This window comes from Dreissena polymorpha, chromosome 11, assembly GCF_020536995.1.
Source record: "Dreissena polymorpha isolate Duluth1 chromosome 11, UMN_Dpol_1.0, whole genome shotgun sequence".
Lineage (NCBI taxonomy): Eukaryota > Metazoa > Mollusca > Bivalvia > Myida > Dreissenidae > Dreissena > Dreissena polymorpha.
The window spans coordinates 21192827-21217626 of record NC_068365.1 but is presented as its reverse complement, the minus strand read 5'-3'; the positions used below and the strand labels follow the sequence as shown (position 1 = coordinate 21217626).

Below are 24800 nucleotides of genomic sequence, written 5' to 3'. Positions count from 1 at the left end.
GAAATCGAAATAGAATGCAGATGACAAATTGTAAAAGATGAGAAGAAATTGTTAGTAGGCACCTAGAGTGTCCCTCCCCTTTTCACCACTGAAGGTTTCAATGAGGTCGCGGAGAAGTCTTGTAGTCTCAGGCACACCCCTTGTCATGCGACGGCAGTGCAAAGCTAGCTCATAGCGGGTGAGAGTTTTAACAACATCACTGTCATACTTGTAATGAATGTCTTGTGCTGCAAGCTCATTCCTCTTGGACATGACAAGACGTTGAAATCCTCTTCATCCCAATTGAAGATGCAGTTGCTCATCATACCCATGAAAGTTGAGTACAAGGCGTGGGAGTCAGTGGAACAACCAGTGGCAATCCTCCTCATAAAATGCCAGATGTCTAGACGAACAACTGTGCAATTCCATGCTGAGGCCTGCAACACTTGTTGTAAGGGAGATGCACCACAGCAGTCACGATCAAGGTACAAGATTTCTGGCGAAGGGATCTCTGCCTTTGTGTATCTGTTGATGATGCCCACCAACATTGGGGTAAGACCATGACCTTCACTGCTTGTCATGACTGAAGTCAGAATCTGCCCATGCTCGTTCCCCACATTCGAGCACCAAAGAGCTGTTTTAGCGGGGCGACCAGCCAACTTCTTCACCACCTTCTTAGTCGAATCCAGTTTTAGAATTCTCCCAAACACAGAGGTTATGCCAGCCTTTATCTCATCAAGTCGTTGAAAGACATCCTGGATGTAAATTTGCATGAACCATCTGTGTCTGGGTAGGGCAGCTCTTTCCGGTGGATCAGAAATGGTTCGATTGACAAGCAAACCAGAATGTGCTGCATCGATGAAGCCGCTGCAATCTGTAAGGTAGTGAGCATTACTATTGAGCCATGCTTCATCATGTTGCTCATCTACCTTCTTTCTTATTTGGCTGCAGCTGTTGCCAAGTCCTCTATTCCTGAGCAGCAAGACAATCTTCCTGTCACAGGCATGCTTTGCGGTTAGGATGCACGGGAACTGTACCCTGTGGCCTATGTCAAGCTGCGACAAAATTGAATGGCTCCAACTGAGTACACGCCGTCTGCATTTCATGCATTCCAGGTTGTCACAGGCCAAGTTGTAGTAGCCATCAATATCTACAACTTGTCTGACCTTTTGGTTTATGCCTGCAGAGGCGAGTTCTTGCCTATCGCAGCCTGGATGTGGACAATACAGCTGGACTTTCCACTGTTTTCTGGGCATCCATAAAAACAGGGGCCGTGCGAAGTACCTATCCACTCCAGGCAAGCTGTTTACTGCAACGGCTGGCTGAGGTGGATACCACCATAGCTGGTTAAGGTGCTCCGGAACAAGTTCCACACCCCCTGAGCTGGTCCAACGGAACAGGGCTTTCGCTATCCACTGCTGGTCTGCCTTTGGTAGGGTTGTCTTCCAGCGGGCTGGGAGACAAAGGTCTGAAATTCGAATATATATAACACATCTGTTCACTGAAGCTTGAGCCATCCAATATCATATATATATATATGGAAAGATCAATTAATCATGAGGCATTTACAGTTTACATGTGTCCGCCGTAAAATTACTTATTTGCTAATCATATCTAAGGGAAATTGTCTCGCTTATTGATGCTTATGAGTGACCGAAATTACTCTCATGATAGTTTTACTATCGCAGAAACACTCATGATGTAATCAATATTCAGAGATTACATGTTCTATGGCAATTATCACAGCACTATTGGATTTAAAAAAAAACTTCTCTTTCGACACAGATTGTTTGGGTGCTAGCGTATACTAATACATTAACAACGCGATAATTCCAATGCAAATGTCATTTTGTTTTCTGTATTAAAACAAAACAGGCCTAAGGCTTTACAGTGTTTTGCCATAGGCCACTCCCATGAGAAAACATTACAGCGCCTTAGTTAAAAATCCAACAAGTGTCAGGTCAGGATGTTACCTGTGCTGGGGAAAAATTCCATTAAGTTTTTTCTACCAATTTAATAAAACCAGTAGAAATAACAGGTAGAAGGCTTTCATGTAACCTTTACAATTAGAATCATACCTTTATTTTCACGTTGACCAACAACAGTATCTAAGGAAGGGCTATGTGAAGGTCTTTGATTCGCGCTCACGTCATCCACTAACTGTTGGGGATCAGGAATTGGCGAATCACTTTGACTTGCAGGCATAGGACGGGTTGGTGGTAACAAACCTTAAGTCAATACAAACTACCTCAGCGTCCTCATAATACATATTCACGCAAACAAATGAGGTATTGTATTTAAACACTCAAGATAATGCTACAGATGATATGTCCCAGATTGATTTTACATTACTATATTAATATTCAATATAGGTTCATGCACAGATTATGTGAATTGTCTCAATTTCTATGCAATTGTAAGTTGATCATAGCCTTTTCATATCATTAAAATCTCATAATCATCATCTTTTTCATAATTGGTATACGTCGTCTTGTGTTTTCTTATGAAACAGGAAGAGTTCAAAATATCTATAAAATAAATCTTGTCAACTCCATAAGTAATCTGAAAATTACCTTGCTGAATAGCGGGAAGCGCTGTCTGTCCACTGGAAGTTTGTTGTGCTTTTTGGGCCGGAACTGGCTTCCTTATTGGCAAACTGGCACCCGATAGCAAGGCTGAAACAGTATATTTTTGCTTTTTTCATTCTCTGTACACTTTAGTCAACAAAACAACACCAATCAATATATATTTAGATAATTTCCTGATATGGATACGATACAAAACGATTGTGTCAGGAAAAAAAAAGAAAAAAATGTGCATAAAATGGCAAATTTTCCAAATTGTTTTTAAGTTGCCTTTTTCATTTTACACCATTTGAAACTCGAGTTCACTTATATTGCAGCAACAGTTAAATAATTCATGTTACGAGGGTTGTAAATGGGTATAAGGCTAAGGCAGTTTGTCTTGCACAATAACACTATGACCAGCTAAGTTGCAAATAAAACTCTGGTCTCTCAAATGAAAGTCTAACGCCTAGACCATGTGGCTAGACGGATTGATGTGTAAACAGAGATAGAATTTATGATTCCATGAAAAGACTTAGCTAATTAATATATCCCATACTGATCAATCATTCTGATCACATAGCATTATTACATGGAAAGTAGTTCTCACGCTAAATTTAATCAAAATGAGATGATACCTTTTCGTTGAGCCGAGATTGTTGGGACAAAGAGTTCCCGGGATGACAACTTTGGTGTGCTCTTAGCATCCACCTCGCTTGTAACTAAAACAAAATAAAATTTCACTATAATACTTATCTTAATAATGTTGATATGAAGAATAAAATAAATGGTCATAGGCTAAAGATCCTGGCACAAAGTCCCATATACACTGAAATTACACAGAGGTCATATAATTCTGGTGTGGCTCTTTACAAGAAAATCAGGAAATAGCTACAAAGTACCTTGATATCTCTACTAATTTTCATAATGTTATCAGGGGCAACAAATTGAACATTTAATATCACTCAATGGTTTAACGCCATTGTAAACACTATTACTGGGCAAAGAACTAGCACTATGCTAAGGAAAAGTGTCTTGTATTTGTTTTCAAAGCAGAATCCACAAGGAAGTGTGCAGTACATGGGTATGGACACCAAGGAGGTCTCCTAAGGGAGATAATTCATCCTTTCATTAGCGCCAAAGCAACTTAACATTATCTGACATTAAACAAACAAATGTATTTATTTTAAGATATCGTTACTAACTTAAGTTTTACAATTTGAAGCTTTATTTCAACAAAATGCCATCAACAGGCTAAATTTAAGATGTTGATTATAGGTATGAGATGTAAGGATATATTGCACTTATATTTTTTAACAATCGCTTCCTAGCATATAATAATTATCATTACCATATCCTCCAGCAGATTTGTAAAAGGTCAGTTAAAATAATAAGAGTTACAAATAATAACATTCATATTTAAAACACGTTGAGGTTACATTCTTTCTATTACTAAACAGAAAAGCACCACAAAAGAACAGATGTAAGATGGTTAATTATATATACTTTGAGAAAACAAAAGCTACACAAACCACGAGAAAGAGGATTGCTTGATTGTATACATAGAAAATAAAAGCACCACAAACCAACAGAAAGAACAAAAGCACATTTATTTATCTGCTTACCAGAAAAAGAAAACATAAGCTAGGCAGAGAATATCCAGATACCAGTAATAAATGTTTTATATTCGTAGAAAAGGAATATTTTAACTTTCACGGTCCCTGACATTAAAAATGTGTCACCCGATTTGAGTTGACAACTACTATTTTCTTGATTTCGATGGAACAAACACTTTAACAAAAGACATGAAATGTCCCTCTCAATGCAGTCCTCAGAGCACATGCACAAATGACAATATATGAAGAATGCAGAGATGCTTATTTCATACAACATAAGATTTGGACTGGTAACAAAGTTATTGCTTTGATAAGTATCAGTTACTTCGCTTGATCCGTATTCTATTATAACAAGAACCCTGACAATAATGTTTTAATATTCCTTTTCAAAAATATAAATAATTTACAGAACCTAGGTTAGAACACTGCACACATAGTGCTAGGTTAGAACACTGCACACATAGTGCACAAACATATTTACAGAGCAAATAAAGTAAAAAATTCTAATCTATTTGAATACATTAATTCTTTCCCTTGTGCATAAAATATATTCTAAATGTACATTAAAAAATATATCATTCAGATAGGCCATCTTGCCTTTTGTATTTAAGATATCCCCTATAACAGGTGCAAAAAAGATTTATGAAAGATGTATTAGTGCCACAATCAAGAATTTTTTGTCACAGCATTTGCTTACTGCACAAGTTGATCTCTACTTCTTAAAGTACCTCTTTATAAGGCATTGGTCATTCAATGTACCAGGGAAAGGATTACTGATAACTAATGCTCTATGGAATAGTAGGAGTCAGTTATGTGTCATATAAGTAATCACCTTGATAAGCCGTCTTCCACATACAATGTAATACTTACGATCTCCTCAGTCCGCCGCAAGTGTGTAAAAACAAGTATATAGAAAAGAATGGTAAATTATGTTTTTAAAAAGCAGTTTAAAGTGAAGAGTGAACCTTTTATGCATTCAAGTCACTTTACAACAACTTAATGCTTAAAATACATGTATGAAAAAACATATAAATATCAGGCAAAATGTACATCTATTGAAGTGCACAATATTTACAGTTCATGATCTTATATACTATGAAAAAGAAAAAAATATAGTAAATATCATGAAAAATAATACATGTCTGTCTGAAATACCAGTCTCAATCTGGTTTGTTATTGAAAGCAACATTAATTTTAAGCTGTTTTACTTCTAGGTCACTGCAGTTATTTTTACTGTTTGAATATCCATAGTTGTTTCACAAATATTTTTCTTTTAATCTCTACAGATGTGTTTGGCAACATGCATGTTTATCCATTTTAACTTTATACATGTTAAAGTAATGAAAATACATTTGTACCTGAAACCATCTTCTTTTCAACTTTCTGTGTAAGAAGAAGCAACTCATCATCAGACATATCTGGGGGAGTAGCCTGCACTGCGGTTGACACACCTGCTAAAAATCAAAGCTGAGATATCAACAAACATCTTAAATACCAGTCTCAATCTGGTTTGTTATTGAGGGCAACATTAAAGTTTTAGCTGTTTCACTTATAGGTCACTGCATTTATTTATACTTTTTTAATATCAATGGTTGTTTTGCATGTTTTTTTAATCTCTATAGTAGTGTTTGGCAACATGCCTGTCTATCCTTTTTACTTAATACATAATAAGTAAAGAAAAATACATTTTTACCTGAAATCATCTTCTGTTCTGTTTCCTGTGTAAGAAGAAGCAACTGTTCATCAGACATATCTGAAGGAGAAGCCTGCACTGCAGTTGACACACCTGCTAAAAATCAAAGCTGAGATATCAACAAACAGAAACAATATAAATCTTAAACTCTAAATCTTTTGCCTTAATCATATCAATGTATATATGTATGTATTATTGAAGCCGAATAAGTTCTAACCTTGTAAAAAAACATGGAGAAATGAGAATATACTTTACATTATTATGTCAGGGGTGCCAATTGTCCCAAATTTGAAATCCGGAAAATTAAATTAAGCCGTAGGATAAAGGGAAGAGAGGGCCCGAACCCCCAAGCCCTAGCTTATTGTTCTTTTTTTATAGTCTTTCTAGGTGCAATTTCTGGTAAGTACAATGCAACATATTATAAACCAAACCATCCGTAACACCGCAGGAGTATTTGTCATTCTAAACAAATGATATTAAAAACTTCGAAATTAAATTAAAATTGACAAACCAGCGTATCCGAAAACGACTGTCCGAAAACATGTCGCGATACATCATTTGCAAATGAAATAAAATATGCATATCCTTTGACTGCAGAAAATGAAAATCAGTAACCAGTAACCCCGCAAATACGCAGTCAATATATAATTTGATTAACATATTGTTTTAAAATATGATATTGCAGTGCTTTACTTACATGTAGCCAGTTACTGCTCATGTCAGTGCCAGCCGCTTACCAATCAGAAATCAATAAATAAAATCGGTACCAAGCACAAATGTCCGGAATGCCGACGATGCTATAACAATATTCGTTCTGAAATGATCCCGCACTTAAAGAATTTTGTCCCTACCCCCACCCGCCTTGAACAAACTCATCGGATTAACATTCACCTCAAAATCAACCTTGGACGGCTCAAATCCGGATTTCCGGAATAATCCGGAAAATTGACACCCCTGATTATAATTTGCATAGATCTTTTACTGTAACCGAAACAATTTAGAGTGACAATAGGAAAGTAGGCATGGCTAACACCAGACTCATATTTCACTTTTATACTCTGTTTTTATACGGTTAATGAAAGAAGGGCAACTGATACTTTTTTTAAATAATATTGTCAATATGATAAATAATTTAAGTTATGAACTTGTGACATACCACTACTCTTTTTCTTTCGTGTGACGAGTTCTCGACCTTCTTCAAAGAACTCAACATACTTTTTGAAGGCCATTTTGTTTACCCATCTGTTGTCAAATGGACTGGATTCTTTCGGATTGGATAGGTCTCTCTCCATTCCTGCTACTAGGTATCCAGCGTAGCCGGGAGAATTCTCCAAAATCCATTTGAATGTCATTCCCCTGTAAAAGATGAAGAACTAAATATTGGCTAGGACAAGTGAGGATTATTCTTAATGGGGTAATTTTTCTAAATAGGACCCCCGAGTCCTCATTGATATAAAGACACTTTGCAAGTTTGATAATAATCTGATCACAACTGTGATTTTTTAAGTTTCCTATTAATACATATAAGTAAAATAAGCCCTGCCCCCTGTGAGACACTTTTACATATCAATTCAACATGATTTGAAAAAAACTATACAGAGGATCACCTAAAGATTCCTCCTGGAAAATTTTGTACACTGGTGGTTTCAAAGAAGTTTTTATAAGAAAGTGAAAGGGTTAAGCATTTACTTCTATACAAATATTTTGATGTATGTAATTGAAACCTGAATTGGCCGAATTGAATTTCAAAGCAGCCAAGAAGATGCTTCGAATTTGTAATGTCGCCCCCAGCATTCTTGACTATGGTCTCTGCCTGAAGTCTGACGGCAGCAGCTGACAGGGGTTCATCGCGGTCGTTCTCACGATGCTGACTCTTGATGATTTTCACCTCAGCAGAGTCATTCATTGAGAGGGACCCATTAGGACATCTTCGAAATGAAGGCTCCCAAGATGTCATGATCTGTAATAAATATCTTTTGTTAATGAATGCCTCTATTTAAGAACCCGTCTCTATCAGCAGATAATATAATTGCTCAAATCCAATCAAGTTTTTCAAATGGAAAAACAGAATTTCACACCTGTAGCTTATTGACATGTGTATACTATAACCCAGGGTTACTGCGGGTAGGCTTTTCTTGTGGTATTGCATTACAGCCACCCATGGCTATTGTAAACAATGAAATCTGTGTGACCCAATATTCAATACAAATTCTCTCCACGCCAGTATCACTCCTTTCTTAATGTTGAAAAATTATGGAAATTATGACATGAAATTAACTCAACTATACCAAAAATCAATCTTGAAAATATATTTTTCAATAAAACACTCCTATGCTAGTTTTTGTGTACATGTATGTTTTCATGTGTCTGTTTTACAAAGTGTTTATATTGTTAACATGACTTGAGTTTCAAACCTGTGTTCTTCTCTTCGACTCTTGTCTAACAAATGAATATTATAATTTTTAGAGTTCATTTTCTGATATGAAACAATAGTCAATGCTTGAAAATAATTGCTATATTCATTTATTTTTCGTGCGTTGTAATCCAATTCATTTTTCATTTGATTGCGTTTCAGATTTTTGATTATTTATGTTCAATTTACAACACCCGTTGCCGTACAAGTAGTGCATAGTATAACGGTAAATATCGGGGGAAATCTTCGTAATTAATACCACCTTGACAGAATGATACACATGCTCATATTATCATAATAAAAGGTTTTTAACTTCGTGCAAAGACAAAGTAGGTCAAAATTGACAAGTAAAGAAACAAAGCAACGGGCGTTGGCTAAATAACGTCAAAAACTTATCACACTTACCACGTGTAGAAAATCCGAATACACAAGAATCCGAATACACAAGAAATTAACAGTTAACAATAAAAACACTTAAGCATTAACTTTAAACTATCGATCAACACATCGATATCGTCCATCCGCCATTTTTATTTACAGCCAATTGTGGTAGATCCGTGCAATCCCATTGGTCAGAACCTTTCGAATTGTGGTAGCGTTACGTTCAACGATTGGTCAGTATAACCACAATTCAACCACAATTGATATGAGCTGATTTGCTATGGGGCGCCACTCTGCTGTTGTTACTATGTTTACTTAAGGATTTGCGATTTACTGCCATGGAAAAAATCAACTTAAGTGTATCCATCTACGTTTGAATTTGAGACATAAACAGTGAGCAAATGTAGTGCTAGAATGATCTATTGAGGGGAATTAGCTCAAGTGGTAGAGCGCTCGCTTAGCATGTGAGAGGTACAGGGATCGATACCCTGATTCTCCATTCTTTTCATCAGCAATCGGACCACGTCTCTGTTTCCTCACTAAACACTAACACATCTGCTTACCAAAGATAACATTGTCATGCTTTGAACATGGTCCGGGTTTGATGTGAACACTTTGCCAGGTTTTATTTTTTACTTAAATAAATAAAAACTAGCTTAACGTACTACCTTGTTCATGGTTGTACTTACAAATTAGCGCCTAGACTCTCAGTCCTAGACTCTAGGTTTCCTATAACAAGATAAGAATTTATAATTAAACCATGTCAAACAACCAGTCACGAATTAGATCGTTTATATGACGACGGCTTTCATTATTTGTAACAAGCAAGCATCTCCGATCTGCATAGCTATGATAAAACGGCCACTTGTCCAATCATGTTTAGCCGTTTCGATGTTTCAGACTTTAAAGGCCGGTAGCCATTCAAAGATTGCACTATTATACACGTGAAGACAGAACTTAAGCGCATCACTGTTCACTGTCATTCGCCCTCCGTTATCAAGGCTACCCTCCAGTTCACAGTATACCGCCAATTGTCAATGTCTCATAATAAAGTCGCTTACCTCCGAGTTAAACTGTGACTTTGGGCCAGTGTCCATACACACAATTGGTTTGTTCAAATACATTGTCGTTTTATTTAGGGATTGAATGTTATGGAAGCAGCGGTTGAAGGTCATAATCTGAGTTATGGGCCCAGCACGCTTTCACTGTGCCACTCTGATCTTATTACGATGTATACTGAAGAATTTGCTAGTTACTGCCATGGAAAAAAACAGCTAAATTTTATTAAGATACGTTTGCATTTGAGTCATAAACAGTGTGCAAAAGCAGCACTATAATTATCTCATAAGGGGAATTAGCTCAAGTGGTAGAGCGCTCGCTTAGCATGTGAGAGGTACAGGGATCGATACCCTGATTCTACATTCTTTTAAACCGCTAGTCAAACATTATGTTTTATGTAACACTTTCGTGCAGAATTTCATTCGAATCATGATTTTGCTTGTTCTATCTATAAACAGTCAAAATTAGAACTGATTGGAACGGAGTCGTGTACTTAGAAGACTTTGAAAAACTTCAAAACAAAATATCTAGCAGAGCGAGGTTTCGATCCTCGGACCTCTGGGTTATGGGAACAGCACGCTTCCACTGCGCCACTCTGCTGTTGTTGCTATGTTTACTTAAGGATTTGCGATTTACTGCCATGGAAAAAATCAACTTAAGTGTATCCATCTACGTTTGAATTTAAGATATAAACAGTGAGCAAAGGTAGTGCTAGAATTATCGATTGAGGGGAATTAGCTCAAGTGGTAGAGCGCTCGCTTAGCATGTGAGAGGTACAGGGATCGATACCCTGATTCTCCATTCTTTTCAGCAGCAATCGGACCACGTTTCTGTTTCCTCACTAAACACTAACACATCTGCTTACCAAAGATAACATTGTCATGCTTTGAACATGGTCCGGGTTTGATGTGAACACTTTGCCAGGTTTTATTTTTTACTTAAATAAATACAAATAAGCTTAACGTGCTACCTTGTTCATGATTGTACTTACAAATTTGCGCCTAGACTCTCAGTCCTAGACTATAGGTTTCCTATAACAAGATTAGAATTTATAATTATATGTTTTCTTATTTGATAACAATTGAACAATCGCCTGTTCTGAAAACCTCAAAGTTGACCTTACACAAATGTAAACATGTGTTGCACGCCGTGTCAAACAACCAGTCACGAATTAGATCGTTTATATGACGACGGCTTTCAATATTTGTAACAAGCAAGCATCTCCGATCTGCATAGCTATGATAAAACGGCCACTTGTCCAATCATGTTTAGCCGTTTCGATGTTTCAGACTTTAATAGGCCGGTAGCCATTCAAAGATTACACTATTATACACGTGAAGACAGAACTTACGCGCATCACTGTTCACTGTCATTCGCCCTCCGTTATCAAGGCTACCCTCCAGTTCACAGTATACCGCCAATTGTCAATGTCTCATAATAAAGTTGCTTACCTCCGAGTTAAACTGTGACTTTGGGCCAGTGTCCATACACACAATTGGTTTGTTCAAATACATTGTCGTTTTATTTAGAGATTGAATGTTATGGAAGCAGCGGTTGAAGGTCATAATCTGAGTTATGGACCCAGCACGCTTTCACTGTGCCACTCTGATGTTATTACGATGTATACTGAAGAATTTGCTAGTTACTGCCATGGAAAAAACAGCTATATTTTATTAAGCTACGTTTGCATTTGAGTCATAAACAGTGTGCAAAAGCAGCACTATAATTATCTCATTAGGGGAATTAGCTCAAGTGGTAGAGCGCTCGCTTAGCATGTGAGAGGTACAGGTATCGATACCCTGATTCTACATTCTTTTCAACCGCTAGTCAAACATTATGTTTTATGTAACACTTTCGTGCAGAATTTCATTCGAATCATGATTTTGCTTGTTCTATCTATAAACAGTCAAAATTAGAACTGATTGGAACGGAGTCGTGTACTAAGAAGACTTTGAAAAACTTCAAAACGAAATATCTAGCAGAGCGAGGTTTCGATGCTCGGACCTCTGGGTTATGGGCCCAGCACGCTTCCACTGCGCCACTCTGCTGTTGTTACTATGTTTACTTAAGGATTTGCGATTTACTGCCATGGAAAAAATCAACTTAAGTGTATCCATCTACGTTTGAATTTGAGACATAAACAGTGAGCAAAGGTAGTGCTAGAATTATCTATTGAGGGGAATTAGCTCAAGTGGTAGAGCGCTCGCTTAGCATGTGAGAGGTACAGGGATCGATACCCTGATTCTCCATTCTTTTCATCAGCAATCGGGCCACGTCTCTGTTTCCTCACTAAACACTAACACATCTGCTTACCAAAGATAACATTGTCATGCTTTGAACATGTCCGGGTTTGATGTGAACACTTTGCCAGGTTTTCATTTTTACTTAAATAAATACAAATAAGCTTAACGTACTACCTTGTTCATGGTTGTACTTACAAATTAGCGCCTAGACTCTCAGTCCTTGACTCTAGGTTTCCTATAACAAGATTAGAATTTATAATTATATGTTTTCTTACTTGATAAAAATTTAACAAGCGCCTGTTCTGAAAACATCAAAGTTGACCTTACAAAAAATGTAAACATGTGTTGCACGCCATGTCAAACAACCAGTCACGAATTCGATCGTTTATATGACAACGGCTTTCAATATTTGTAACAAGCAAGCACCTCCGATCTGCATAGCTAAGATTAAACGGCCACTTGTCCAATCATGTTTAGCCGTTTCGATGTTTCAAACTTTAATAGGCCGGTAGCCATTCAAAGATTACACTATTATACACGTGAAGACAGAACTTACGCGAAGCACGGTTCACTGCCATTCACCCTTCGTTATCAAGGCTACCCTCCAGTTCACAGTATACCGCCAATTGTCAATGTCTCATAATAAAGTCGCTTACCTCCGAGTTAAACTGTGACTTTGGGCCAGTGTCTATACACACAATTGGTTTGTTCAAATACATTGTCGTTTTCTTTAGAGATTGAATGTTATGGAAGCAGCGGTTGAAGGTCATAATCTGAGTTATGGGCCCAGCACCTTTTCACTGTGCCACTCTGATGTTGTTACGATGTATACTGAAGAATTTGCTAGTTACTGCCATGGAAAAACAGCTATATTTTATTAAGCTACGTTTCCATTTGAGGCATAAACAGTGTGCAAAAGCAGCACTATAATTATCTCATTAGGGGAATTAGCTCAATTGGTAGAGCGCTCGCTTAGCATGTGAGAGGTACAGGGATCGATACCCTGATTCTACATTCTTTTCAACCGCTAGTCAAACATTATGTTTCATGTAACACTTTCGTGCAGAATTTCATTCGAATCATGATTTTGCTGGTTCTATCAATAAACAGTCAAAATTAGAACTGATTGGAACGGAGTCGTGAACTTAGAAGACTTTGAAAAACTTCAAAACAAAATATTTAGCAGAGCGAGGTTTCGATCCTCGGACCTCTGGGTTATGGGCCCAGCACGCTACCACTGCGCCAAGGCCATGACTCATGAGCCCATAATGAGCCACCACAATTGAAAAGGCTGAATTTTGGCGGGGAATTCAAATGGCTATTCTTCATTTGTTTATTCTTAATTTGATCTATTCCAGATTTCCATATATAATCAAGAAAATATCTACATTATGACTTTGCTTTTTTGTTTTGTAAACAATATTATGTGAAATGTTATAATATTTTATGACTTTTGACTCACAAGGTTATCAATAACAAGATAAGATTATGACAAAGTGAAATTCTCTGACAGCATTATAATCCTCACAAACTATGACTTCCACCAGGATTTGAACCTGGATCTTTCACATTTACAGTGAACATGCTACCAGTTGCACCATGGAAGTTGGGGTTTGGTTTTGGACTATAAGAATATATCCAAATTTCATGTTGGAATATTGTTACCTATCTGAGAATCAGCTCTGAAAAGTTTCATCAAACAAAAACCAAGGTATGAAAGTGGAAAATATATAACATGTCTGACCCCTGAAGCTTGAACCAACAGATTTCTTATATATGTGGCATTTACAGTTAACAATTTATATTCCTACCACCGTGAAGTTACTCATTGGCTAATCATATCTAAGGGAAATTGTTTTGCCTATTGATGCTTATGGGTGACCAAAATTACTCTCATGAAAATTTTAATATCGCACGAACAATCATGATGTAATCAATATACAGAGATTACATGATCTATGGCATTTATCACAACACTATTGAATTAATAAAAACATCTCTTTCGACACGGATTGTTTGGGTACCAGCATATACTTAAGAAATAATCGACGGGTAACCGTTGGTTATTGCAGTAATAACCAACGGTATGGAGCTCCGTCTTGTAGGAATTAAACCACGAGGGTGTAGCCCGAGTGGTTTGATAACAAGCATCGGAACGACATACCGTTGGTTATTACCGCAATAACCAACGCTTACACGTAGATTATTTCGATTCTAACACGATGTCATTAATAAGTTATCCGCGATTTAACGGTTGTAAATGAGAATTATGTTAACAGAATGTCCTCCAATTTTCCGCGAAAACGCGACGTCACCACAACATTCAAAATTAAATTACGTCGCCTTCATTCATAAACAGTGTGCAGACAATCAAAGTGATGTCATACTTATATCCTTTGGTATATCGGGGTGATAACCCACGTTAGTTTTCCTTCTTTGTGTATAGAGAACAAGTCACATGCCGTGGCAGAATAATACATTAACACACGCGATAATTCCAACGCAAATGTTTTTTTTAGCTAGAGCTCTGCAATGTCTTACCAACTTAATAAAAACAGTAGATAAAACAGATAGAAGGCTTTCATGCAACATTTACAATTAGAATCATACCTTTATCTTCAACTCGACCAACAACAGTATCTGAGGAATGGCTACGAGAGGGTATTCGATGAGCGCTCACGTCATCCACTGACTGTTGGGTCTCTAGAATACGCGAATCACTTTGACTTGCTGGCAAAGGAAGGGTTGGTGGTAACAAACCTAAAGTCAATACAAACTACCTCAGCATCCTAATAATACATATTCACACAAACAAATAAGGTATGGTATTTAGTCTTTTCATATGTTATTCAAATGGTATAATCATTTTTTTTCATAGTTGGTATACATGTTTTTGGAAGAGTGCAAAATATCTATAAAATAAATCTTATCTAATCCATAAGTAATCTGACAATTACTTTGCTGAATAGTGGGAAGTGCTGTCTGTCCACTGGTAGTTTGCTTGGCTTTTTGGGCTGGCGATGGCTTCCAAATAGGCAAACTGGCACCCGATAACAAGGCTGAAACACTTTATTTTTCCATTGTCAACAAAATGACCAATCAATATATTTAGACTTAACAATTTCCCAAATATGGATGCCATTCAACACATTTGTGTCAGAAAAAAGAACAAAACATGTACATACAATAGCAAATTTTCCAAATTGGTTTTAAAATGTCTTTTACACCATTCGAAATATGATTACAGTTATATTGCAGGAACAGTTAAATAATTCATGATTGGAGGGTTGCAAATGGGTATAAGGCTAAGGAAGTTTGTCTTGCCCAAGAACACTACCCTATGACCGGCTAAGTTGCAAATAAAACGCTGGTCTCTCAAATAAAAGTCTAATGCCCATACCATTTGGCCAGACGGAGTCATGTTTAAACAGAGATAAAATTTACCATTTTGGGTAATAATGATAACTCATATAATCGTTACAAGCAAGTTACAGTTTCCATTAATAAATGAATATACAGGCTTTCTTTTGACCCGAGCTCCCGGGTTTTGACGCTTGAAAATTACAGAAGACCCTTGTTTGACTCGTGAGAAAATTACGTCATGCGTCACATTTGACCAAGGGGAATATACCAACTTGCGTCAACGAGATAAGTTGATAAGACTAAGCGATAATTGGCTTGGGACGGAGTATCTCTTTTGGTAGACGCTTACCCTTATCGCCTGTTTCCAATCATCGAAGCACAAGTCTGCCTAATAGGCGGAGATTGGCCTATTGAGAAATCTAGTAATGACCATTATTTATTGTAGCATTTTTTATCAGAGGTTTGCGAAAAAGACATGTATTTAACCCACCAAAACAGAATGGACTCACCTGCGTCAGTTTTAATAATATCCAATATATAATAACACCCATATCCACAATACACTGTAAAGCATATTTTGAGAAATACTTCCACAATATGTCAGAATGTATATCAAAGCTAAATACACCCAACCCTATTTTACGTAATGTTTGCTCCGTTCAAAGACGCGTGAAAGTTATGCTGGCAGCTGGCATATGTACTGTCTACAATGTCACTTTACACACTAAATGCAGAGTTGCTAAAAATAAAAAATAAAAATAACCATATAACCAGTATATCTGACCTTGTGGCAAAGTGACAAATTTGGATGCTGCATGTGCTAATTGAATGATAACAACATAGGCGTAATAATTGATCATTTGAGACGGCACAGAAATATGGCGTGTCTGTCGCACGTCTTCGGTGAAGATGGCACATGAAAGAATTAAAGGATGTCGGAATTTTTTATGGGATTAAATTCGGAGACATCGCAATCGGTTATATCTCATTGATTTGCTTAAAGTACAAAGATCATTGACTCTCCTGCGTTATTATTATGACTCATACAATATTGATTATGAATTTTGAAAATATGGTCCCAAGAGTCATTGACACTTGAGATTTGATGACTATGAATAGCCCTGAATATAGTTATAAAGGTTTATAAAGATAGGAGTGAAAACAGATGTCTTAATATATGCTACTCACGACCCTTCTGTTCCTTAATGACTGACAGTTATCATGAACTGATTCCTATTGAAAGATATTAAACTAACAGGATTTCTGTGAACACCTCCAAATATGTTCTATGAAAGTTGACCAACGAATTACTTCCGTTCGGAACAAACCAATACATCACAAACTGCAACCTTAATGTACAGGTTACGCTAAACTAAGTTTCTTAGCATAGTTACATTTCATGATAGACTCAACTATTTAATATATCCCATCCTGATCAATAATTCTGATCTCATAGCCTAATTACATGGAAAGGTAGTTCTCACGTTTCAATTTAATCTAAATAAAATACCTTTCCGTTGAGCCGAGATTGTTGGGACAAACAGTACCCGGATAACTTTGGCGTGTGCTTAGAGTCCACCTCACTGATACTTTTTTGTTTATTAAATAAGATTGTCAATATGATAAATAATTTAAGTTATGAACCATTAACCTACCTTTACTCATTTCCTTTAGTGCAACTAGTTATCTGCTTTCTTTAAATAACTCAACATTCCTTTTAAAGACCATTTTCTTGACACATCTGTCGTCAAAAGGATTGGATTCTCTTGGATTGGATCCATCTCTCTCCATTCCTGCTACCAGGTATCCAGCGTACCTAGCCAGGAGAATTCTCCAAACCTTATTTGAATGACATCTCCCTATAAAAGACATGCACAAATAAAGAAATAAATATTGGCTATGGCAAGTGAAGATTATTGTTAATGTGGGTATGTTTTATAATTCTTAATAGGACACAAGTCCTCATTGATATAAAGACACTGCAAGTTTGATAATAATCTGTTCACAACTGTGATTTGTAAGTTTCATATATAGACATGTTTTACATAACATGATTTGAACAAACTATACAGAATTTCACCTAAATACTTCTCCTGACAAATATTGTTGACTGGTTGGTTTGAAGAAGTTTTTTAAAGAAAGGGTTATGCATTAACTTCTTACAAAATATTTAAACGTATGTAATTCAAACCTGAAACAGCCGAATTGAATTTCAAAGAAACCAAGAAGATATCTTGAATTTGTTATGTCGCCCCCAGCATTCTGGACTACAGACCTCTTCGAAACGAAGGCTCACAAGATGTCATAATCTATAATAAAAAATCTTTTGTTAACGAATGTCTCTGACTGTGGATACTATAATAACTGGGTAATCCCCAGGTATTCTTGCGGGTAGGACTCTCTCGCTGCCAGTATCAACACATTTTTGGTAACTTAATGTTGAAAAAATATGAAAAACATAATTTGAAGAACAAATGAACTTACTATACTAAAAATATCTTGAAACGATATTTCTCAATAAAATTCTTCCCATATTCGTTTTTGTTTACATGTATGATTTCAGGTGCGTGGGTTACACAGTGTTAATATTGTTAAAAAGATTGGGGTTTCAAACCTGTGTTCTTCTCTTCGACTCTTGTCAAACAATATTTGAACTTTTATAGTTTCGTTTATCTGTTATGAAACAATAGTCAATGCTTGAAAAAAAATGCTATATTCATTTATTTTTCGTGAATTATATTCCAATTCATGTTTCCTTTGATTGCGTGTCAGATATTTATTTATTTATGTTTTATTTAAAACACCCGCGGTCTTACAAGAAAGCACACAATGGTAAATATCAGAGAAAAACATAATCAAAATCACCCTTGACATCATGATACACATGCTCATATTATCATGCATACAAATGACATCGTCACTGACAATTCCAAGCGTCAAAATGGTTCATGTTTAAGCGTCAAAACCCGAATTGCACGATAAACATTAGGTTTTTTATTTATAATAAATTTTATTAATTCGTTCAAAGTAGGTCAACAGTGGAAACGTACAAAAACAAAGCAACGGGCGTCGTTATAATAATATATTCGTTGAAAAATTATCACACTTACCAAGTGTAGGAATTCTGAATACACAGTAATTAACATTAAACAATAAAAACACTTAAACATTAACTTTAAACTAACGATCTCAACATCGATATCGTCGAGTCGCCATCTTTGTTTACAAGCCAATTGTGGTAGATCCCTGCAATCCCATTGGTCAGAACCTTTTGAATTGTGGTAGCGTTACGTTCAACGATTGGTCAGTATAACCACAATTCAACCACAATTGACCAGTCGCCAACTCCGCCCACATTTTGTCGATCAGCCAATCAGATATCGATTTTTCACACACCCCTCAGCAACGCTTATCTGGCCGCCATTTTGTCCGACAAACAAAGCGTGTTGTACATGTGGAATGGACGTAATTTTTAAGAGTTTACACAGATTTTATATCAAATGCATGATCATAACTGTTCGATCATTATTCAAAATTGTAGGTGCTATACATACTTTATAAAAGGTTATTATTTTATCTTTATTTCTTGAGAACATATGAACGAGTAATGAGAAAACAAACACAATAAATAGTTTAACCACACCAGGTGTGTGTTCTATAAAACGTGTTATACCGTTTGATGCACACTATTATTAAGCAGTTTGGGCAACATAATAATTGCCACACGTGCTTATTAATGTCAGCGTAATTGTCGATGATTAATAAATAACAGTATGTTGCGTGGATCTCAGAATGAAGGAACATTAAGGCATTGTTAGGTACTGTACACAAGAAAAGAAAACTATTTAATTACTTAAATGATTTCCAATTATATATTTATTTTCTGTAGAGCATAAACAAGGGCAATCATTATAAATTGTTTACTTAAATATTGTTTTAACTAAAGTAAAAACAACAAAAAGGTGATTTCAACGCGGCTTAGCCTTAAAGCGACTTCAAGTGTAAAATGTACGGCTTATAATACAACAACAACATTTCTAATACAACATATATTGATACGGGGAGAACTGTGAAAATTGCAATTAACATATAAGGGCCATATCTTGTTATAAATAAGCAAATGCATAATATGCTAAATGTATTCAATTCGAATGTTCGTGAACAGCACCGTAATACCAACACTTCATTTTTTGATAGTGAAATGTAACAGGTTCGCATTAAACAAAAATGAAATAAAATGCATATTAGACTATCTGTTAATGAAACCACGAAATTAGGCTTGTATTAAATTATGGTTACAATCAAAATTTAATTTATATCTAAATAAAAAAAATCGGTGTCTTTTCAAAAATAACACAATAAAACAAAGATCTAAACATTTTTAATAAACAAAAAACCCATCATGATATGGACATGTCATTTGCATTTAATAAAATATTTTCAAAATTATATATGAATAGCCACCGGGTTCGCTGTCAGACGGTTGAATACAAGTTCAAAATCAATATGAAATAAATGCTCATTTTTACAACGGATGTTTCATCAACTCCCTATATAATATGTATAAGAAACGTTTCTGATAGTCAGTCTGCCGTTAACTCATTTATTTTGATTACGCCATTTCTCTCTAAAGTTTTTATGATTGTATTAACGTTTTACAAAGCAGTTTAGTTTAGTGTGCGGCTTTAATAATTTATATTATAGAAAAGAGCATAATACATCATTACAAATATAGAATTTCCCTCACGTAATCCGCTATAATTGCGATCTGCTTGTCGGAGTTTTCTTATCACTAAACCACGTGACTATGTGGGCGGAGCGATCGATAATTTGGCGACTGGTCAATTGATATGAGCTGATTTGCTATGGGGAGCGCCACTTTGCTGTTGTTACTATGTTTACTTAAGGATTTGCGATTTACTGCCATGGAAAACACAACTTAAAAATATCCATCTACCATTGAATTTGAGACATAAACAGTGAGCAAAGGTAATGCTAGAATTATCTATTGAGGGGAATTAGCTCAAGTGGTAGAGCGCTCGCTTAGCATGTGAGAGGTACAGGGATCGATACCCCGATTCTCCATTCTTTTAATTAGCAATCAGACCACGTCTCTGTTTCCTCACTAAACACTAACACATCTGCTTACCAAAGATAACATTGTCATGCTTTGAACATAGTCCGGGTTTTGATGTGAACACTTTGCCAGGTTTTATTTTTTACTTAAATAAATACAAACTAGCTTAACGTACTACCTTGTTCATGGTTGTACTTACAAATTAGCGCCTAGACTCTCAGTCCTAGACTCTAGGTTTCCTATAACAAGATTAGAATTTATAATTATATGTTTTCTTACTTGATAAAAATTTAACAAGCGCCTGTTCTGAAAACATCAAAGTTGACCTTACAAAAAATGTAAACATGTGTTGCACGCCATGTCAAACAACCAGTCACGAATTCGATCGTTTATATGACAACGGCTTCAATATTTGTAACAAGCAAGCACCTCCGATCTGCATAGCTATGATTAAACGGCCACTTGTCCAATCATGTTTAGCCGTTTCGATGTTTCAAACTTTAATAGGCCGGTAGCAATTCAAAGATTACACTATTATACACGTGAAGACAGAACTTACGCGAAGCACGGTTCACTGTCATTCGCTCTTCGGTATCAAGGCTACCCTCCAGTTCACAGTATACCGCCAATTGTCAATGTCTCATAATAAAGTCGCTTACCTCCGAGTTAAACTGTGACTTTGGGCCAGTGTCCATACACACAATTGGTTTGTTCAAATATATTGTCGTTTTATTTAGAGATTGTATGTTATGGAAGCAGCGGTTGAAGGTCATAATCTGAGTTATGGGCCCAGCTTGCTTCCACTGTGCCACTCTGATGTTGTAACGATGTATACTGAAGAATTTGCTATTTACTGCCATGGAAAAAAACAGCTAAATGTTTTTCAGCTACGTTTGCATTTGAGTCATAAACAGTGTGCAAAAGCAGCACTATAATTATCTCATTAGGGGAATTAGCTCAAGTGGTAGAGCGCTCGCTTAGCATGTGAGAGGTACAGGGATCGATACCCTGATTCTCCATTATTTTCAACCGCTAGTCAAACACCATGTTTTATGTAACACTTTCGTGCAGAATTTCTTTCGAACCATGATTTTGCTGGTTCTATCTATAAACAGTCAAAATTAGAACTGATTGGAACGGAGTCGTGTACTTAGAACACTTTGAAAAACTTCAAAACAAAATATCTAGCAGAGCGAGGTTTCGATCCTCGGACCTCTGGGTCATGGGCCCAGCACGCTACCACTGCGCCAAGGCCATGACTCATGAGCCCATAATGAGCCACCACAATTGAAAAGGCTGAATTTTGGCGGGGAATTCAAATGGCTATTCTTCATTTGTTTATTCTTAATTTGATCTATTCCAGATTTCCATATATAATCAAGAAAATATCTACATTATGACTTTGCTTTTTTGTTTTGTAAACAATATTATGTGAAATGTTATAATATTTTATGACTTTTGACTCACAAGGTTATCAATAACAAGATAAGATTATGACAAAGTGAAATTCTCTGACAGCATTATAATCCTCACAAACTATGACTTCCACCAGGATTTGAACCTGGATCTTTCACATTTACAGTGAACATGCTACCAGTTGCACCATGGAAGTTGGGGTTTGGTTTTGGACTATAAGAATATATCCAAATTTCATGTTGGAATATTGTTACCTATCTGAGAATCAGCTCTGAAAAGTTTCATCAAACAAAAACCAAGGTATGAAAGTGGAAAATATATAACATGTCTGACCCCTGAAGCTTGAACCAACAGATTTCTTATATATGTGGCATTTACAGTTAACAATTTATATTCCTACCACCGTGAAGTTACTCATTGGCTAATCATATCTAAGGGAAATTGTTTTGCCTATTGATGCTTATGGGTGACCAAAATTACTCTCATGAAAATTTTAATATCGCACGAACAATCATGATGTAATCAATATACAGAGATTACATGATCTATGGCATTTATCACAACACTATTGAATTAATAAAAACATCTCTTTCGACACGGATTGTTTGGGTACCAGCATATACTTAAGAAATAATCGACGGGTAACCGTTGGTTATTGCAGTAATAACCAACGGTATGGAGCTCCGTCTTGTAGGAATTAAACCACGAGGGTGTAGCCCGAGTGGTTTGATAACAAGCATCGGAACGACATACCGTTGGTTATTACCGCAATAACCAACGCTTACACGTAGATTATTTCGATTCTAACACGATGTCATTAATAAGTTATCCGCGATTTAACGGTTGTAAATGAGAATTATGTTAACAGAATGTCCTCCAATTTTCCGCGAAAACGCGACGTCACCACAACATTCAAAATTAAATTACGTCGCCTTCATTCATAAACAGTGTGCAGACAATCAAAGTGATGTCATACTTATATCCTTTGGTATATCGGGGTGATAACCCACGTTAGTTTTCCTTCTTTGTGTATAGAGAACAAGTCACATGCCGTGGCAGAATAATACATTAACACACGCGATAATTCCAACGCAAATGTTTTTTTTAGCTAGAGCTCTGCAATGTCTTACCAACTTAATAAAAACAGTAGATAAAACAGATAGAAGGCTTTCATGCAACATTTACAATTAGAATCATACCTTTATCTTCAACTCGACCAACAACAGTATCTGAGGAATGGCTACGAGAGGGTATTCGATGAGCGCTCACGTCATCCACTGACTGTTGGGTCTCTAGAATACGCGAATCACTTTGACTTGCTGGCAAAGGAAGGGTTGGTGGTAACAAACCTAAAGTCAATACAAACTACCTCAGCATCCTAATAATACATATTCACACAAACAAATAAGGTATGGTATTTAGTCTTTTCATATGTTATTCAAATGGTATAATCATTTTTTTTCATAGTTGGTATACATGTTTTTGGAAGAGTGCAAAATATCTATAAAATAAATCTTATCTAATCCATAAGTAATCTGACAATTACTTTGCTGAATAGTGGGAAGTGCTGTCTGTCCACTGGTAGTTTGCTTGGCTTTTTGGGCTGGCGATGGCTTCCAAATAGGCAAACTGGCACCCGATAACAAGGCTGAAACACTTTATTTTTCCATTGTCAACAAAATGACCAATCAATATATTTAGACTTAACAATTTCCCAAATATGGATGCCATTCAACACATTTGTGTCAGAAAAAAGAACAAAACATGTACATACAATAGCAAATTTTCCAAATTGGTTTTAAAATGTCTTTTACACCATTCGAAATATGATTACAGTTATATTGCAGGAACAGTTAAATAATTCATGATTGGAGGGTTGCAAATGGGTATAAGGCTAAGGAAGTTTGTCTTGCCCAAGAACACTACCCTATGACCGGCTAAGTTGCAAATAAAACGCTGGTCTCTCAAATAAAAGTCTAATGCCCATACCATTTGGCCAGACGGAGTCATGTTTAAACAGAGATAAAATTTACCATTTTGGGTAATAATGATAACTCATATAATCGTTACAAGCAAGTTACAGTTTCCATTAATAAATGAATATACAGGCTTTCTTTTGACCCGAGCTCCCGGGTTTTGACGCTTGAAAATTACAGAAGACCCTTGTTTGACTCGTGAGAAAATTACGTCATGCGTCACATTTGACCAAGGGGAATATACCAACTTGCGTCAACGAGATAAGTTGATAAGACTAAGCGATAATTGGCTTGGGACGGAGTATCTCTTTTGGTAGACGCTTACCCTTATCGCCTGTTTCCAATCATCGAAGCACAAGTCTGCCTAATAGGCGGAGATTGGCCTATTGAGAAATCTAGTAATGACCATTATTTATTGTAGCATTTTTTATCAGAGGTTTGCGAAAAAGACATGTATTTAACCCACCAAAACAGAATGGACTCACCTGCGTCAGTTTTAATAATATCCAATATATAATAACACCCATATCCACAATACACTGTAAAGCATATTTTGAGAAATACTTCCACAATATGTCAGAATGTATATCAAAGCTAAATACACCCAACCCTATTTTACGTAATGTTTGCTCCGTTCAAAGACGCGTGAAAGTTATGCTGGCAGCTGGCATATGTACTGTCTACAATGTCACTTTACACACTAAATGCAGAGTTGCTAAAAATAAAAAATAAAAATAACCATATAACCAGTATATCTGACCTTGTGGCAAAGTGACAAATTTGGATGCTGCATGTGCTAATTGAATGATAACAACATAGGCGTAATAATTGATCATTTGAGACGGCACAGAAATATGGCGTGTCTGTCGCGCGTCTTCGGTGAAGATGGCACATGAAAGAATTAAAGGATGTCGGAATTTTTTATGGGATTAAATTCGGAGACATCGCAATCGGTTATATCTCAATGATTTGCTTAAAGTACAAAGATCATTGACTCTCCTGCGTTATTATTATGACTCA

At 36.3% G+C, this 24800-nt stretch overlaps 1 protein-coding gene and 4 non-coding genes across 5 annotated transcripts in view; 4 read left to right on the top strand and 1 right to left on the bottom strand.

The window, feature by feature from the left end:
• The window catches only part of LOC127850296 (uncharacterized), a 186849-nt gene that overhangs the window by 13165 nt on the left and 148884 nt on the right, over window positions 1-24800 (bottom strand). The window lies entirely within an intron of this gene.
• On the top strand, window positions 9073-9145 carry Trnaa-agc (transfer RNA alanine (anticodon AGC)). The gene has a single exon. It is a non-coding gene; the product is annotated as a tRNA-Ala (tRNA).
• On the top strand, window positions 10434-10506 carry Trnaa-agc (transfer RNA alanine (anticodon AGC)). Its single transcript has one exon. It is a non-coding gene; the product is annotated as a tRNA-Ala (tRNA).
• Window positions 11882-11954, top strand: Trnaa-agc (transfer RNA alanine (anticodon AGC)). The gene has a single exon. It is a non-coding gene; the product is annotated as a tRNA-Ala (tRNA).
• Trnaa-agc (transfer RNA alanine (anticodon AGC)) lies at window positions 21335-21407 on the top strand. Its single transcript has one exon. It is a non-coding gene; the product is annotated as a tRNA-Ala (tRNA).